Consider the following 19,298-nt stretch of genomic DNA (forward strand, 5'->3'; position numbering starts at 1 on the left):
CAATCCGAATAGCACCCATTGACCCCCACTCTCTGCCTCCTATTTGACAACCAATCCTCTATCCACGCTAACACCCTACCCCCAACTCCATCATCATAGGCTTTGGCAATGTTCAAAGAAGCCTGTGTGCATTGTGACCCTAAGCTGTGTTCTGCACTGAAAGATTGAACTTGACATGCAGGTACTTGTGTTTTTTTAAAATCATTTTAAAGAAGACAAACGAGTAGGGAGGTCATGAAACCTATACAGATTAAAGGGAAGGAGGTGCTTGCTGTCTTGAGGCAAATCAGAGTACATAAATCCCAGGGCCGGGTATTCCCTCAGACCTTGAAGGAGACTAGTATTGAAATTGCAAGAGCCCTGGCAGATGTATTTAAAATGTCGGTATCCACGGGTGAGGTGCTGGATGATTGGAGGATAGCTCATGTTGTTCCGTTGTTTAAAAAGGGCTCAAAAAGTAATCCGGGAGATTATAGGCCGGTAAGTTTGACGTCAGTAGTAGGTAAATTATTGGAAGGAGTACTAAGAGATAGGATCTACAAATACTTGGATAGACAGGGACTTATTAGGGAGCGTCAACATGGTTTGTGCATGGTAGGTCATGTTTAACCAATCTATTAGAGTTTTTCGAGGAGGTTACCAGGAAAATGGACGAAGGGAAGGCAGTAGATGTTATCTACATGGGCTTCAGTAAAGTCTTTGACAAGGTCCCACATGGGAGGTTAGTTAGGAAGATTCAGTCGCTAGGTATACATGGAGAGGTAGTAAATTGGATTAGACATTGGCTCAATGGAAGAAGTGAGAGAGTGGTAGTGGAGGATTGCTTCTCTGAGTGGAGGCCTGTGACTAGTGGTGTGCCACAGGGATCAGTGCTGGGTCCATTGTTGTTTGTCATCTATATCAGTGATCTGGGTGATAATGTGGTAAATTGGATCAGCAAATTTGCTGATGATACAAAGATTGGAGGTGTAGTGGACAGTGAGGAAGGTTTTCAAAACTTGCAGAAGGGTTTGGACCAGCTAGAGAAATGGGCTGAAAAATGGCAGATGGCGTTTAATGCAGACAAGTGTGAAGTATTGCACTTTGGAAGGACAAACCAAGGTAGAACATACAAGGTAAATGGTAGGACACTGAAGAGTATAGTAGAACAGAGGGATCTGGGAATACAGATACATAATTCCCTAAAAGTGGTGTCACAGGTAGATAGGGTCATAAAGAGTGCTTTTGATACATTGGTCTTTATAAAACAAAGTATTTAGTATGAGAGTTAGAATGTTATGGTGAGGTTGTATAAGACATTGGTGAGGTCGAATTTACAGTATTGTGTGTAGTTTTGGTCACGTAATTATAGGAAGGATATTAATAAGGTTGAAAGAGTGCAGAGAAGATTTACGAGGATGTTGCTGGGACTTGAGAAACAGAGTTACAGAGAAAGGTTGAATAGGTTAGGACTTTATTCCCTGGAGCATAGAAAAATAAGGGGAGATTTGATAGACGTGTATAAAGCTATGATGGGTATAGATAGAGTGAACGCAAGCAGGGTTTTTCCACTGAGGCTCGGGGGGAAAAAAACTAGAGGACATGGGTTGAAGGTGAAGGGGGAAAAGTTTAACAGGAATATTGGGGGGGGATTCTTCATGCAGAGAGTGGTGCGAGTGTGGAATGAGCTGCCAGAAGAAGTGGTGAAAGTGGGCTCACTTTTAACATTTAAGAAAAACTTGGACAGGTTCATGGATGAGAGGGGTGTGGAGGGATATGGTCCAGGTGCAGGTCAGTGGGACTAGGCAGAAAAATGGTTCGGCACAGCCAAGAAGGACCAAAAGGCCTGTTTCTGTGCTGTAGTGTTCTATGGTCCTAAGGCTTGGGTACACCGAGGAGGAATTTAGAATGGCCAATGCACATAACCAGCATCTCTTTTGGACCGTGGAAGGAAACTGGAACACCCGGAGGAAACCTACATAGACATGGGGAGAATGTGCAAACTCTGCATAGACAGTAACCCAAGCTGCACATCGAACCTAGGTCCCTGGCGCTGAGGCAGCAATGTTAACCACTATGCCACCGTGAACAGTCTTCAAGCAAATTGCTTCATGCAAAAGTTCCTTTCTAAGTTTGTCTACTTAAACCTCTTCTCCCCTTCAAAAAATTCCTCAGAACTAACCCTTCAACAAGGCTTTCAGTCACTCCTCCTTCTGTTTCTCCAACTCCTTGTTGATGCCTACTCGCTGTGCAAAATACTTTGAAACTTTTCAGCAATTTAAAGATGCAATATAATTGTAAGATAAAAGCAAAATTCAGCTGATGCTGAATTCCAAAATAAAAACAGAAAGTGCTGGAAAATCTCAGCAGTCTGTCAGCATCTGTGGAGAGAGAGGATAGAGTCAATGTTTTGAAATGTTATCCAGAATTCTCCAGCTGAGATCTAAATTTAAGTTTATTTATTAGTGCCACAAGTAGGTTTACATTAACACTGCTATGAAGTTACAGTCAAAATCCCCTAGTCGCCACACTCCAGTGCCTGTTCGGGTACACAGAGAATTTAGCATGGCCAATGCAGCTAACCAGCACCTATTTCAGACTGTGGAAGAAAACCGGAGAACCTGGAGGAAACCCACATAGACATGGGAAGAACGTGCAAACCCCACACAGTCACCCAAGCCAGGAATCAAACCCGAGTCCGTGAGAGGCAGAAGTGTAACCACTGTGACACCATGTCTAACCAGTAGTTTACAAAGTTGTCAGTGCAACAGTTAAATGTTAAGATCATTTGCCTTTGCCTTGGGGAAATTCAGTTTGATTCTATTTGATTCCTAGCCAGTTCTAATAACCTCTGCATGTCCTTGTTTCAAATACAAGAACAGGCTTGACAAGAAATATGATCTGATCTATGTAGTATTCCTGCAAGTACTTTGTTTTCTAAGTGCGCTTGGTTGCTTATGAGGTATGCAACAGTCTTATTTTCTATGTATAATGGGAATCAAACTCTTTGAAATATAACATCAAAAACTCATGCAAAGTAATGCACTCAGGTCCGAAAACTGGAGAGAAGAAATGTGCTTTTAATTAACACATGATTCAGCTCCAGGAGAGGGCAGACTTGCAACAAAAATTAATCTGGAACACACTGTACAATGTAAAATGGTGGCAAAGGATTACTTTTCTTCATTCTTTCATGGGATGCAGGTGTTGCTGGCAAGGTCGAGCAAGTAAGGGTTTTATGGTGACCAAGGAGACCCAAGGTCAGCTGAAGAGAATTCATCCCATAACTGAAACTGCAGCAGCTGTCTAAAACAGGGGCCCCTTGCAAATATTACTGAGGACAATGCCAGTTTAAGGGCCTCACACAGTGAGGCACCCACAGTGACAGACCCGTTCCCCTCAGGTTTTATAGACATTGACATTTTGCCTATTCAGCTCCTCTTGGTCCCACACTGTCCCTAAGTTCCTCCTACTGCAGCTGGAGAACTCTCTTCCCCTCCTCCAGGACCTCAGGGCCAAAAAGACAGATTGAAACTTGATTCTCAGCCAATTTTTTTTCCTGTGAAGATGTGAACTCAATGGCAGCTCACCCCGATTATTTAGATAACAACCATGGATCAATTTATCGTGATCCTTGGCCTCCACCTTCAGGCACAGAGAATGGCATCCATTTCCAAACAAAATTCTCCGTCCTAATATTGGAGATCAACAATCATTACCCAGTATCAGATGTGCTGACCGTGGTCTTGTCACACTTTGACAAATATTAACAGGATGTTGAGCAATAGGCTTAACCACAGAGTGGACTCACTTTCTCACATAGTATTTACAACAAAACTAGCCTTGCGCCTACGTCTAACTTACACAAGGGTGACAGAACTGGGGCTAAGCTAAAACAGGGATGGCGTTTGGATAAAAATATCCCGAGGGGACATTGTTTATGTTGTTAAAATGAAGGAATAAAGTGGATGCAAATCATTTCATTTGGGTCGTAAATGCAAGAGGACTTAAAGTGAAAATTGCTGTCGGGCACAATCCTGGCAAGATGTGGAAGCTTGAGGCAGTTCTGTAAAAAAGTCATACAGACTCAAAATGTTAGCTCGCCACAGCAGCTGCCAGAACTGCCCAATTTTTCAGCACTTTCTGTTTTCATTTCAGGTATCCAATAGGATTTTGCTTAAATTTGTTCCTGTCAATCACTATGGTTAGTGCAGTTTTTGTATTTTCGATGAATTCCGTTTCTCACTCTGTAAGAGTTTGTATTTGCTCAACAGGAGTTTTAAATTGTTGTGGCATCCATTTCAGAAATTGCAGCACCTATTTCAATGGTTTCCTCCTGATATGAACGGAAGGAAGGAAGTTAAAGCTGCGCCCTGTCACTGTGTAATGGAGGGTTCCAGACAGGTAATGTTCATATATATTTACAGATAGCAGCCCCAACATATTACAGTGACACGGAAGAAGATTATTCTGGTCTGTCCATCCCTCTGCAAAAGAATGTCATTCAGAGGCTTTAGGTGGAGGCAGTGGCCTCATGGTAATGTCACTGGATTAGTAATCCAGCAAGAGGAGAGCAGGGCAATGTTCTGCAAACACTGGGGGTAATTCTCCCATCATGGCCCACAAATTTTCTGGTAGGGTTGGGTCAGGAGATGTGCGAGTTGGCCATTTCACAGGTCCCTGCAAGTGTTTACGACCTGTGCGCATCTCCCAACCGGAAAAAAATGGTGCCACCAGGACTGCGCAGAAAACCAGCTGATTTGCATTACTTTCCATACCTTAGCATGCCATTATCAGGATCCACACAGCAATCTCCACCCACATTAGCGTTTCCCACCTTTTTGGCGTGATGTCGCGTTGGCGTGAATCAGAATAGGTATATAACAGTCTCAATCTGGCATGGCAGCCTTGAACTGGCGTGAGGCGGCAAGTGCTACTAGTGGAGCACGGAAGATGTTGCAGGCAGGCCGTAGAGATGTCTGGTGGGCTTCCTCCTGCTGCCTTCAGCTGTTGGCCCATGGACCAGTGATATTTGGGGTGGAGAGGTTGGGGGGGGGGGGGGCTTCTATTTTATCAGAGCTGTGGGTGAGATTCTGTGAAGGAGTCCTGCTCAGCCTTCCTCTCCAGGGCACTTTGCAGTGGGATTGTCTTGCCGTGGGGTGTGCTCAGTGCTGGTGTTCTGGGGTGGGGAAGGAGTGCACCATGGGCTGACTGAGGCCTAACCAGATGAAGCAGCTGCTGCACCAGGCCGGGGTGCAGAGGTTCAGACATGGACTGCATGGAATCTGCTGTCATTGGGCACACATCTGGTGCTGCTTTACAGTCTGTCTCTTCCCTGTGATACGGACCAGCAACACATGCCTGTAACAGCTGCTGCAGTTGCGCAAGTAGCAATCGCTCAAAGGTGCGCTTTGCCCACGTCTGCACACCGACTGCATAATCTGCACAATCTGTGTTGGGGGGAGTGTTGAATCAGAGACACATTAGTAACAGCTTGAGGTGTAATTAACAATTTATGAGGCGTCAAGCTGTGATGCACACCCCGTTGCTTGTGATGCCCTTGGTGGATGTCCCCTGGGTGGCCAGGACCTAGGACCCCAGCTGACTTGCGGGCGGCACTGTTTCGATGCCACCCTGTTCATGTCACTGATCCTGAGATGCCCCAGTGTGAGGAAGGGGGGGATCGGAAGATTTCGGGACGTTTGGGATCTTCCGGGTGGAAGGCTTTGGCATGGGTTCAGCCCTTCCTCCTCCCTTGGGGTGCCCAGAGTCCCCAGGGGCACTCTATGGGATGCCAGGGTAGCTGGATTGAGCTTCAGAAGCTCCAGTGTCACCTGGTTCTGCCAGTCCCGGATGCCTAAATGCGCCTGACCCATGATCTGTGATTTCTTAGCCCTGGCCCTCTGAAACTGGGCCAAGATCTGAAACCTCTTCGCTAGAGCATTCTGTGAGCAAGCCAGGCTCTCGAGCCCCTCAGCATTAGCCCTCTGAGCCTAGGCTCAGTCAAGGCTCACTGCCTGCTGTATCTTCAGAATGCCAGCGAAAGGCCCAGCTATGGCCAACAGATTCTCCTGCATGATCCCAACACCCACGGCCATTGAACACGGTACCTCCTGGATGCCGGAACACTCGCCCATGGCCTGTTGTGTCTCCAGGATGGCCTGGACCCTGTCACCCATGAAGACAGACCTTTGAGCCAGACATTCTACTGCGGTCACTACCCTTGTAGTGTTGGCCTGGGTCTCACGCTGTGTCGGCATCACCTCCTGCTACAGCACTCTGTTTGACTCTCCTAAACAGCCTTGCAGTTGCAGCGTGGTTGCTGACAGCCCTTCCACAGCTCCCCAGGTTTCCTGATGCATCTCCACCAGCCTTGGGAGGAACACACCAAAGGCCCAGCAGCCGGCTTGGGGACAGCTGAATCCTGGCCTCTGGCAGACCACCCAACATGCATCAGCAGCTATGATGTGCTCACCAGTAAGTGACCCAGAAGCCTCAACACTGAAGGTACCCACCGTGGTGATAGTCTCTGTTCTGGTGGGTTGTGTGGTCCATGCTGGTGTCGCTTCAGTGGTGCTGCCTTTGGAGGATTCCTCAGTGCCTCCCTCCAACATGTCATCCAGGGGATCGCAGGCAATTTGCTTCTAGAGCAGCAAGAGCAGTGGCAACACCCGAAGGGCTGGGTTCCTCTGGGTCCAGAGCTGCAATAAAGAACACACATTAGGGGAAGGGAGGCAAAACATTCTATGCAGCATCGCACTTACTTCAAGGAGGAGCCAGGTTGAAGGTACGCTTCTGCTCACTTACATGCTGGACACAACCTTGGCTGTCGGTGACCATTCAGGTTGGCCCATCAACCCCTGCCAGCCCCTTGGCAACCCCAACCCCAACCCCCAACAGCTGTCAACCCCATGACTTGGCTGTCAGTGACCATTCAGGATGGCCTGTCACCCCTGCCAGCTCCACGGCACGCTCTTCGATGCTGGTCAGCTGCCACAGGTCAGGCACACTCCCACCAGCCTGTGTCATCTCACGTACATTGCGAATGTTCTTCTCCTGCGGGAACATAAGATGGATAGCAAGGATTAATATATTGCAGTGCCTGTGTCTTGGGCGGTTTCTCAGTGGCAGTTTCAGGGAAAGTGCTCATTGAGCAGTGAGGGAGAGGGATGAGATTCTGTTCCTTGGGGGAAAGATAACTTGTTACAGGCCCTTCTGGTGTCTAAGCAGGGTTTGAGATCCATGTTAAGCACGTGCGAGGTTCCAAGCGGGATGCTCACTCGACCTTGCTGCTCGAAGTAAGTTGTACATTCTTTTCCGACGCTGCCGGCCGGAGTGCGGCGTCAGGCTCCTGGCATTCACCGCTTCTGCCATCTCCTCCCACAATGCCATGGCGGACGCACTGCTTGGGTGAGGGTCCTGGCCGGGGAAGATCCTCTCACGCCTCTCCTCCGTAGCATCTAGCAGGTGCTCCTGGTTGGCCCCTGTGAATCTGGGTGCAGGTTTGCGTGCGTATTCGGGGAGTGCAGGTGTAGTTAGTGCGGCCAGGCAAGGGCCCGTTGGCAACAAATACTTGTGAGAAATTTTGAAGGCTGCATTCAGTCGAATGTCGTGCATCCCTCAGGTTGCTGACTGGCTGCCATTCAATAGGCTGCTGTGTCCATGGGAGGGTGTAATACTCAAGGCTCCCATTCAGGAGAGAGAATGAACGCAAGCTGGGAATGTGCATGTCCGCACGACACTAGTTCTCTGCAGGGCAGCAGTGAGGACAGTATATTTAAGGGATGGAGGGATTAGGTACCCGCATTATCGGGATTCATGGGGGCACGGGGTGAGTGGGCAACCATGCCCGTGTGTGTGGAAGGAGACGGGGGAGCCAGCGAAGTCTGTGGAGGGGTTGTGGAGACCAGCGATGAGGCCAGTGATGCGTGTGGGGGAGTTTTGGGGGCCAGCGATGACCGTATGGGGGAGGGGGGGCAGTGCTGTCTGTATGGGAGAGGGGGGCCTGCGACGTCTGTGGGGTGTTGTGGAGGCCAGTGATGTCTGTATGAGGGAAGGAGGCCAGCAATGTCTGTATGGGGGAGGAGGGGCAGCAATGTCTGTGGGGGGGCTTGTGGGGGCCAGCGATGAGGTCAGCGATGTCTGTGGGGGTTGGATGACAGTGATCTGGATGCTGGGAGGTCTTTTCAGTGTTCTCCCAGCGACGTGCACATGCGTAGGTTCCCGCTCATCCTGCCGATTTCAGGCTCCTTGGTGTGAATAGACCCCACCCCCACTGCACAGAGTGCGGAGAGTTGGGTCTGAAGTTGCACTAAAAAAACTGTCGTGATCTGGACCAGTTTTCTCGTCAATTCAGCACTTTTGGGAGAATCGCCCTCTCCCCCTGGTTCAAATCCCACCATAGCAATGCCCGAGTCCCATTAACAAAAAATAATTTAAAAACTTAGGAGGTGCTCACAGGACCTGCCTGTAAAATGGAAGAGGATGGCAGAATTGAGGTTAGGTGCCAGGGTAGAATTATAGCCAATTTGTATCATATAAAAATCACATAACATGTTTTACAGCTGGAATCTCCAAAGTTTTTGTAAATGAATGTTTAGCTTGCATGGCTATATAAGCAATGTAACACACCTACATCTATAACTCTTGTCATTCTGAAATCTTGAAGGGGGCTTCACACATGACCCCTCTTTCGTGCAGCATGAAGCAGCTAGTGACAAAGTTTATCGTTTGAAAACACCAAATCCTTGATCATCCAATTTCCTCTGGTGAATAGTTAAGAGTCCGAGTTTGGACTTAAGTCTCCAGCAAGGCTGAAAGATTTGAAAATTTCCCAGAACGTTGTATATATCAAATAGACTTGCAGAAATGGCATTCCTGAGGCAATATGTGGCACAGTGGTTAGCACTGTTGTCTCAGTGCCAGGGACCCAGGTTTGATTCCCGGCTTGGGTCACTGTCTGTGCGGAGTCTGCATATTCTTCCCGTGTCTGCGTGGGTTTCCTCTGGGTGCTCCGGTTTCCTCCCACAGTCCAAAAGACGTGCTGGTTAGGTGTATTGGCCATGCTTAATTCTCCCTCTGTATACCCGAATAGGCACCAGAGTGTGGCGACTAGGGGATTTTCACAGTAACTTCATGGCAGTAAACCTACTTGTGATACCAATAAATAAACTTCAAATTTATTGTTGTGTGGATAGTTTATATTCATACTAACAGGAGAATTCTACTCAGTTTCTCAACACAGTTTCTGTTTGAACAGAAAACTTCTGTTTACAAAATGAAACAAAGATAATGATTCATTATTACAGTTAGAAGCAAATGCTACATTCTGTAACAATTATTTGCTGTTTCAACATTTGAGGTTTGTATGAGCAAACAGGATGCAGATTGTCGACAAATTCTGTTGCTGAAAAACAAGAACATGAAATTTTGTAAAGCTCATTATGAATATAACTGCCAATGCTTGAAACCGATTTCCAAAAGAAACTTCAGTATTGCTTCACTCCATCATTCGCGTCTGCACTGGGTTGTTTCCTCAGAATAATCTTGATCAGAATAACATGTCAGAAACTTCGTAAGTTCATTTACGAAATCACCCAGACTTGAAACTCCATGTCCTTACTACCGGAAGGACATGGAGACCCTGGAGAGAGTGCAGAGGAGGTTTACCAGGATGTTGCCTGGAAGGACTGGGTTATGAGGAAAGATTGAGCAAATTGGGGCTGTTTTCCCTTGAAAGACGCCGACTGAGGGGGGATCTAATAGAGGTATATAAGATTATGAAGGATAGAGTAAACAGAGGTAAGCTATTTCCTATGTTAGAGACACACAGTTCAAGGGGCCACGGGCTTAGGGTGAGGGGGGAAGTAGGTATAACACAGATATTAGAGGGAGGTTTTTCACACAGAGGGTAGTGGGGGTATGGAATGCTCGGCCAAGTAAGGTGGTGGAGGCAGGCACGCTGGAGTTGTTTAAGAGTTACTTAGACAGGGACATGAGTGGGTTGGAAATGGGAGGATATAGGAGATTGTTTTAAATAAGGTTCATTAGCATTGGGACGTCCCTGGTAACGTATAAGGATGTGGAATGATAATAATGTTTTTCTCTTTCAATTTACAGGTTTTAAGTCAGTCCGCCTTGTTGTCCAACATACTAGGGCTGCTCTTGAATTTTTGAGATTGGCCTAGTACTTCATGTCGTTTGTGTGTGCTTAAACTGGACCAGATACCGGGCAAGACAACAGCTCAGTGACTATCACTGTTTGCTGTGCAGACACATGGATTTGGGCCAGTGTCTGTGGGAGTTTGCGCATTCTCCCCAGGCTTGCGTGGGTTTTCTCCGGGTGCTCCAGTTTCTTCCCACACCCCAAAGATGTGCTATTAGGCTGATTGGAGGTAATAAATTGTCCCTAAATTAGTTTCCCTCAATGTGGAATGCCATAAAACAATAGATAAGGGTCATGGGTGGAGCGGGGGACTGGTAATGTTAAAATGGCAGTGCGGGCTCGTTGGGCCGAAGGGCCTGTTTCCCGGGCTGTTTTTGTTCTTTGTTCTTTTTTGCTCTTTGAAACGTTAGCTCTGTTCTCTCTCCACAGATGCTGCCAGACCTGCTGAGGTTTTCCAGCATTTTCTGTTTTTGATTTAAAAAAAAATCACCTCAGCTATGAAACAATGGCCGACTACGGGACGTGAGCTGGTGCTTTATATTCTTTGGAATCTACAAGAGACATGGAGAGAGGTCATGTGATACAACTTCTTGTGTGGGTTCTGGGATTGGGTCCTAGGCAGAGAACACACAGACTGCCAAAGAGAACAAGGGTAACCCTCTCTCTCCCTCTATAACATGTCATCTATGTTTGCACCCTGTTTTGCTGAGAAAAATGTTTACAATCTCACTGCAAACTGACACTCAGTTAAAAAACCGTTGAGATTATTAATAACAGCAATTCCAGGAAAGAAAACTAGGTCTACCAAAACTTCTCTGAAAAGCAACTTTATCAGTAAAGAATCAGAGGGCGGATATAATCAGTGAATCTTCGTTGACTTTACCTTTCTTTAACTTGACCAAGTTTAACATCTAATACTCGGTAAATTTGTTTGGATGGGCACAGTTACAAAACGCTCACCCTTGTTGAGGGCAAAGCAATCTGCTTGAACAGAAGTGGAATGGTGGCACAGTGATTAGCACTGTTGCCTCACATCGCCAGGGACCTGGGTTCGATTCCTGACTTGGGTTGCTGCCTGTGCGGAGTCTGTAGATTCTCCATGGGTTTCCTCTGGGTGCTCTGGTTTTCTCCTTCAGTCCACAGATGTGTGGTTTAAGTGGCCATACTAAATTGCCTCTTAGTGTCAGGGGAACTAGCTAGGGTAAATGCATGGGGTTATCGGGATAGGGCCTGGGAGGGATTGTGGCTGTTGTGGACTCGATGGCTCAAATGGCCTCCTTCTGCACTGTAGGATTCTATGATTCTAACTCATTCACTGGTCTAATCTCCACTTTTTCCACTACCCACATATCATTTCTGCAGTGTCTACTAACTACAGGGTGCACTTCAGCAACTCAGTAATATTTCTTCAACTGCACCTCCCAAATATTGGTCTCCTTCACCTAGAACGACAAGGGTTGCAGGTGTATGGGGAAACCATCATCTCCAAGTTTGCTCCAAGTCACACACTGATCTGTTTCGGGCCACATTATCTTTGATTGTCACAGGGTCAAATCTTGGAAGTCAGCAAGCAGCATTATGGGAATATCTTCGTTACATGGACTGCAGTAATAATCTCCAAGATTAATTAGGTGTAACCAATAAATGTCAGCCTTGCCAGCTGAGGCACCATCCTAAAGAATGATCCAAAGAAAATTTCCACCATCAAACATGTCTTCTCCCTCAAGCATGACATTATGGGCTGGAATTTATGGTAGTCTGCTGGGCCCATCATCTTCCTCCTGTAGAACCATAGAACACTACAGCACAGAAACAGGCCTTTTGGCCCTTCTTGGCTGTGCTGAACCATTTTTCTGCCTAGTCCCACTGACCTGCACCTGGACCATATCCCTCCACACCCCTCTCATCCATGTACTTGTCCAAGTTTTTCTTAAATGTTAAAAGTGAGCCCACATTTACCACTTTATCTGGCAGCTCATTCCCCACTCCCACCACTCTCTGTGTGAAGAATCCCCCCCAATATTCCCTTTAAACTTTTCTCCTTTCACCCTTAACCCGTGTCCTCTAGTTTTTCTCCCCCCTAACCTCAGTGGAAAAAGTCTGCTTGCATTCATTCTATCTATATCCATCATAATTTTATACACCTTTACCAAATCACCCCTCATTCTTCTACGCTCCAGGGAATAAAGTCCTAACATATTCAACATTGCTACTGACATTGCCACTGAGGCAATTGCCATTGAGGCACAAGACTGGCAACAGAAGCAGCAGCAAGCACAACAGCATAAATCTGTTGAAATTCGCAGAAAATGGTGAAGGAGGCAAGAATAGTAATGCAGATGTTTCTAAACAGGATGTTGTACCACAGTGTGTTAGAAGAGCAGTGACATTGTTGCAGTAAGCAGGCAGTTATTGACCCAAGCTACATGTTGCAAAGTAATTTGAGCCAAAGATCAAAACTCACACAAAACTTCCTGTGACAATGAAACTTGATAGACCTCATATTCTTTTCAACAGGTTCTTTCTGAGTTGCAATGTCTGGTATTAGAAATGGTTTTGCTTCTCATACAGTGATGAATTCCCTCATGGCAGTCAGGCATCAACTCTATTACCCTCCTGGCTACTGATTGGAACAGGAAGCTCTCGGATTTGTCTATGTTTCCAATTTCCCTGTTAACGTTAAGCAAGGATCTGACAAACCTCCTCTTGGCCAAATTTACAGCCCTACCTGGAACACAGATTTTCACCACCTCATCACCACCCCTCCCCCACTAAACATGCACCCACTCCCCAGCCCCTACTATTCTTCGGATTTTACCTCAAAGGTATGAAATATTTTGAACTGTTTGAAAATGATCAAACATTGGAGATGGCAAATAAAGTACAACTGGTTTTCTAATCATTGCTTTTTGTTTGCTGTTTCAATATTTGTTGATGTTGATAATGCAGGCCAATGCCCTCAGCCAAAGGAACACAGGCAAAATAATCATGTACAGTTTGTCTGTACCCTTTGTATCATAATACTAAACTAAATAGCAGTGGCCAAAACAACAGATGCTCACCCCATCAGCCCCTTTGCTGGGCTGTCCCAACCAGGCCTGTGCAAAATTCCAGACTTACCTTTAAGTCTGGCTTCCATGACTCTTCTTCCTTTGGGAATGGCTATAGTCCCACCAATGGCTATGGCTCGATCCTGGCACTGCTAGGACTACAAAGGAGCCCATCAATCAGATTAGCTACCAGCCCTCTAGAGTGGGCCTTCCTCCCTGATGTGTGTGGAAGTCACACTTTAAGTCAGGCAGCCCTAACTTTAAGTAGGATGAGCCAGGATAGATTAGTTCCCCTCTTTCCCCACTCTTTGACCACAATGGGGTTTTTTTTAAAAGACTTGTACACCTGCAATCCCCCAGGTCCCTCTGCACCACACACTCTTTAGAACTACAAGTCCATATTGCCTCTCCCTATTCCCTGTGCCAAAATGCATCATCATCTGGCACTTGTCTGCCCATTCTGCTAGCCTAGCTATGTCCTATTACAGTCAATTAGTGTAATTTTCACTTATATCCACTTTTCCTTGTTTGGTATCTTTGGCAAATTTTGAAATTGTTCTCTTTTGTCCAATATCTAAATCCAACATATACATGGAAAATAACATTAAAATCTCCATAAAACATAATGACCAGTAATTTTAACATAAAATTACATCTGATAGAATCACTACAGTGCAGACGGAGGCCATTTGGCTCATCAATCTTGCACTGACAATAGTCCCATCCACGTCCCATCCCCGTAACCCCACATAGTTATTCTGCTAATCCCCCTGACACTAAGGGTCAATTTACCATGGCCAATTCACCTAACATGCACATTAGTGTGGGAGTTAATTAGAGCACCCGGAGGAAACCCACACAGACACAGGGAGTATGTGCAGACTCCACATAGATAGCTACCCAAGGCTGGAATTGAACTTGGGTGCTGTGAGGCAGCAGTGCTAACCACTGTGCCACCTTTAATTATACTGCTTAACAGTTCCGAATTCATTTTTCTCTGAGGGGAATTATATCATATCATCTTACTTTTATTCACCTTGTTAGCAAACTGAAGTGATTCAAAAGAACACACGACTCTATATTAAATCTCTACCCCAGAATTTGCAATACCAATGAGTGAATAGCCAGGGCTGGAGCTGAGGACTGAATTGTTGGGATATTCTGTGATCATTCAGGCTTGTGTATCCAACACTTGGCATTTTTAGTTAGATTAGAGGGTGGGAACGCGGCCATTACTTAAAGTCACCTCTCAGGTCAACATGTCGCTTTCTCCATGCAAAACTGGTTTGCTCAAAGTTTTAAAGGTTCTGCTGAGCTGGAGATGCAACTCACCCAAGATCAATGAATGGCTACTGAAAGCAGTTAACACACCAGTCAGCTCATTAGAGACCAGTTTAGAATTTTCTTGTCAGGGATCCACACAGAGTCTCAATCATGACAAGGAGGATGAGGTGCTAACACATCGGGGAGCAAGTCAGAATGGCAGAACAGAACCATTAAAGTAGGAACGCTCAGAAAAAGCCTACAACCACAGACAACAAATTGTTTTGAGTCAGGAAATTTTTCTGCCATATCTCTGTCATATCATTCCTGACAAAGCTACCTTGGAAGCAATTGGCTTTAGGGTGTTGGGGTAGCTGAGGTTAGGGGTGGAGTAAATGGATCATTTGCCATAATGGTCTTCAGTGGTCATAAAAAAGGGTTTCAGGAAGACTGCACTTTACAGTGGAAAGGAAAGACCTGACTGGAAATGGGATTAAGCTACTCTAAGATAGGATTGACTAGAGATGAGGAGCAATATAACTAGGAGCAGAGACAGATCCCTGAGCAAGAGAGGCAGTACCCTCAGTAGGGATTCTGTAATTAAAGGAGAAGCTACCTTGACTTGTTGGAGTGTCGGTGACAAAGAAGCCTTTGCCTGTCCAGGAAGATGATTGCTGACTTCTGTGTTCGCATTGATGACCATTTGAGTGGTCGCAGGAACCATCACCATGGCCTTCCCATGGTTGTAAAAGTATCAGCAGCTTATTGTATGGAAGATTGCATGGATCCCCTGATCCTGGAGATATTGAGATTTGTTGACTCTGTCAATGTTTCACTCCTATTTCTTTCTTTCAAATCTCCTAGTTTCTTGCAACTGAGCCAGATTATTGGCCAGTTACTGGAAATGCATCAGACAAGTAATCTAGGCAATCCAGTGTCCAATGTTTCCTCTCACTCTCCCTGGTATTGTTCTTCCATTTAGTCTGTGAGGTGAAAACAGATGGCATTAGGTCAAAACCCCTGTCACTCAGCACTTTTCATTCAGATGGGGTGTTGCAAACTTCCCTGTAGCATTTCAAGTGAGGCATCAGATAAACACAGGGGCAGGGACTTGAGAGGGAAGACTGGGGGAGGGGGGGTGGGAGAGATGTGCTGGTGCAGTGAGATCCCCACTCTCCCTCACCCAAAGGAGATCATGCGCTGATCAAGGGACTGAACATCGGAGGGTGGGGGTGCTGGTGAAGTGCCACAACCTATTCTTGCTTCCAATCTCTTGCCCCCTTCTTCCTGCGATCCTCACCATTTGTAGTTCCCCCCCTATTCCCGCCCCACCAACACTAACTACCTGTAGCCTGGGTTTCTTCATGGTCCTGGGATTCTTGTGCTTGTCCTCCTGGACTTAGCCACAGTCTCCCAGTACTGCTGAGCACAGGAGCTGCTGGCCTCTGATTTGCTGGCAGTTCTTGGTGGACAAGTCACCTGCTCCTGAGGTCTTGATTTCAAAGAAAGTCCTGTTACTTGCCTATCAACTCTCTGAGTCTCTTGTGGTTAGGCAGGTCTTCCCAAAAAAGAGGCAGCATGGGTCTCTCCACTACTTCTGGGAGCATCCCTGATACCTCAACAAGATTTCACCAAAGGAAGAGGGGAAATGAGAGAAGGGTGAGGACCTGGAATGGAAATCTCGACCAATGTGCTTGGGTTTGATTGGCTATTTTACAATCTGCACTTGATCATTGAAACCTTTTAGAAACAGAGTTAAGAGAGAAGGGAGAGTGAAGATACTTCAGTGATTTTACATTGAATTGATGCTAGGAATGGATCAGTCAATAAATTATAGAAATATCATAGGAACATAAGAACTAGGAGCAGGAGTAGGCCATCTGGCCTCTCGACCTTGGCTGACCTTTTTGAGGACTGAGCTCCATTTAACCATCCGCTCACCATAACCCTTAATTCCCTTACAGTTCAATTATCATCTGATAATTTAATAGCATTCCAAGCCTTAGGGTAATATTAACAAATAATTTTACACTGGCAAAATCCACAAAAACATCATTTTGCAACCACAACATCGATTTTAAAGGCTTGGTTGCCTCACACAAACAAGGCTGAGGTAACATTGCAAAATTGCTAAGGAGCGTCATGTGAGATTCATGTATTGCAAGGTTAACCTCAAGTGATTACAAAATGGAAAGAACATTTTCAAAAACTGTGAAGAAATTTGTACTCTGAAGGCTGGCTGTGGGTACCGAACAACCTGAAGCGTGAATTCAAAAAAACAGAAAAGACTTCAGGCAACATTAAAGAGAAACAGAAAAAATGCAACAGGAAGGAACAGCATGCAAAAAAGATTATTAATAAAATGAAGGATGTCAGCCATAAATGATGCTAAAAAAAATTGTATGTGCCATATATAATGGTTTGAATAAGTTATGTGGGAACTAACAGAAAGTGTTTTTGATTAAATGGATCTGTTTGGCAAATACAATTTTTTATCACTTTGTTTAAAGTTTATTTATTAGTGTGACAAGTAAGCTTATATTAATACTGCAATGAAGTTACAGTGAAAATCCCCCTAGTCATCACACTCCGTCGCCTGTCCAAGTGCACTGAGGGAGAATTTAGCATGGGCAATGCATCTAACCAGCACATCTCTTGGACTGTGGGAGGACACCAGAGCATCTGGAGGAAACCCACGCATACACAGGGAGAACGTGCAGATTCCTCATAGACAGCGACCCAAGCCGGGAACTGAACCCAGGTCTCTGGCGCTACGGCGCAGCAGTGCTAACCACTGTGCCACCGTGCTGCCAGATCAAATTTTGCAAGATCAAAATGGCAAAAAATGGGCACGATCTTTTGAAAAAATTCCAAATGCTGAATGTGCAAAAAAGTGGAAGTGAATGGCACCATTTTTTTGGTGAGCTGCAAGTCGCAATCTTATGACACTTAGTGTAAAAAAAGTACCAAGGTGCTGGGATGCTATTCTCACCAACGGGGTGGGGGCAGAGCTAGCCGGGGAAGCCGACACCCAGAAATCTTCTGCCACTTCCCTGCTCCCAGCCCACTGACATTAGGACCCCCTTCCTTGATGCCCCTTGTGCTGTTCTAAACCCTTCCCCACCCGTCCCTCTGCTGATCGCCACCCCAACAGAGATCCTCCCCCTTCCCCTTACTGGTAGCCACCCGGCGGAGTTCCAGCTCTTCCCTATACCCTGATAGCCACTCTGACACACTTCCGCCTTCTCTGCAATCGCCACCACCACCCCAGAGCTCCATCCCTCTGATTCCGATCACCACCCCTGTAGAGCTCCTTCCTTTCCTGTAGTCATAGCTCCACTTTCACAGGTTCCACCCCACTCAGGCCCCACTCCCTCGGCACTGCCCTTGGCATAGCTATGTTGCCCAGTGGCCAGTGTCAGGCTGCCCAATGGGTAGAATTAGTGTGTAAAAAGTCTGACAACACCAGGTTTTAGTCCAACCTATTTATTTGATAATATACTCACAAGCTTTCGAGGGGACTGCCTCTTCGTCAGGTGAATGGAGAGTTCTGGCCTCAGACAGAGCATATAAAGAACAGACAGTTTCGAGATTACTGATTAAAATGCGAATCCTTACACCTAACCTGCTGTTCAAGACCTGAAGTGGCTGACAATGTGAGTGGAAGGAGCACTGATCACAGTTTAAAGAGATGTGTATTGTCTCCAGACAGTACAGTAAGTGAGGTTTTGCAAACCCAGGCAAGTCACGGGGGTTACAGATAGTGCGACATGAACCCAAGATCCCTGTTGAGACCGTCCTCATGTGTGCGGAACTTGGCTATCAGTCTCTGTTCAGCGACTCTGCGCTGTCGTGTGTCGTGAAGGCCGCCTTGGAGAATGCTTACCCGAAGGTCAGAGGCTGAATGCGCATGACCACTGAAGTGTTCACCAACAGGAAGGGAACAGTCTCGCCTGGTGACTGTCGAGCGATGTTCATTCATCCGTTGTCGTAGTGTCTGCATGGTCTCCCCAATGTACCATGCTTCGGGACATCCTTTCTTGCAACGTATCAGGTAGACAATGTTGGCTGAGTTGCAAGAGTATTTACCATGTACCTGGTGGATGGTATTCTCACGTGTGATGATGGTATCCGTGTCGATGATCCGGCATGTCTTGCAGAGGTTGCTGTGACAGGGTTGTGTGGTATTGTGGTCACTGTTCTCCTGAAGGCTGGGTAGTTTGCTGCGAACAATGGTCTGTTTGAGGTTGTGTGGTTGTCTGAAAGCAAGAAGTGGGGGTGTGGGGATAGCCCTGGCGAGATGTTCGTCTTCATCAATGATATGTTGAAGACTCTGGAGAAGATGTCGTAGCTTCTCCGCTCCGGGGAAGTACTGGACGACAAAGGGTACTCTGTCCACTGTGTCCTGTGTTTGCCTTCTGAGGAGATCGGTGTGGTTTTTCGCTGTGGCGCATCGGAACTGCCGATCTATGAGTCGAGCACCATATCCTGTTCTTACGAGGGCATCTTTCAGGGTCTGGAGGTGTCTGTCACGATCCTCCTCATCTGAGCAAATCCTGTGTATATGGAGGGCTTGTCCATAGGGAATAGCTTCTTTAACATGTTTAGGGTGGAAACTGGAGAAGTGGAGCATTGTGAGATTGTCTGTGGGCTTGCGGTACAGTGAGGTGCTGAGGTGACCGTCCTTAATGGAGATGCGTGTGTCCAAGAATGCAACTGATTCTGGGGAATAGTCCACGGTGAGTCTGATGGTGGGGTGGAATTTGTTGATATCATCATATAGTTGTTTCAGTGATTGTTCACCATGAGGCCAAAGGAAGAAAATGTCATCGATGTATCTA

The sequence above is a fragment of the Carcharhinus amblyrhynchos genome, chromosome 1 (assembly GCF_965287045.1).
Source record: "Carcharhinus amblyrhynchos chromosome 1, sCarAmb.v2.hapA, whole genome shotgun sequence".
Lineage (NCBI taxonomy): Eukaryota > Metazoa > Chordata > Chondrichthyes > Carcharhiniformes > Carcharhinidae > Carcharhinus > Carcharhinus amblyrhynchos.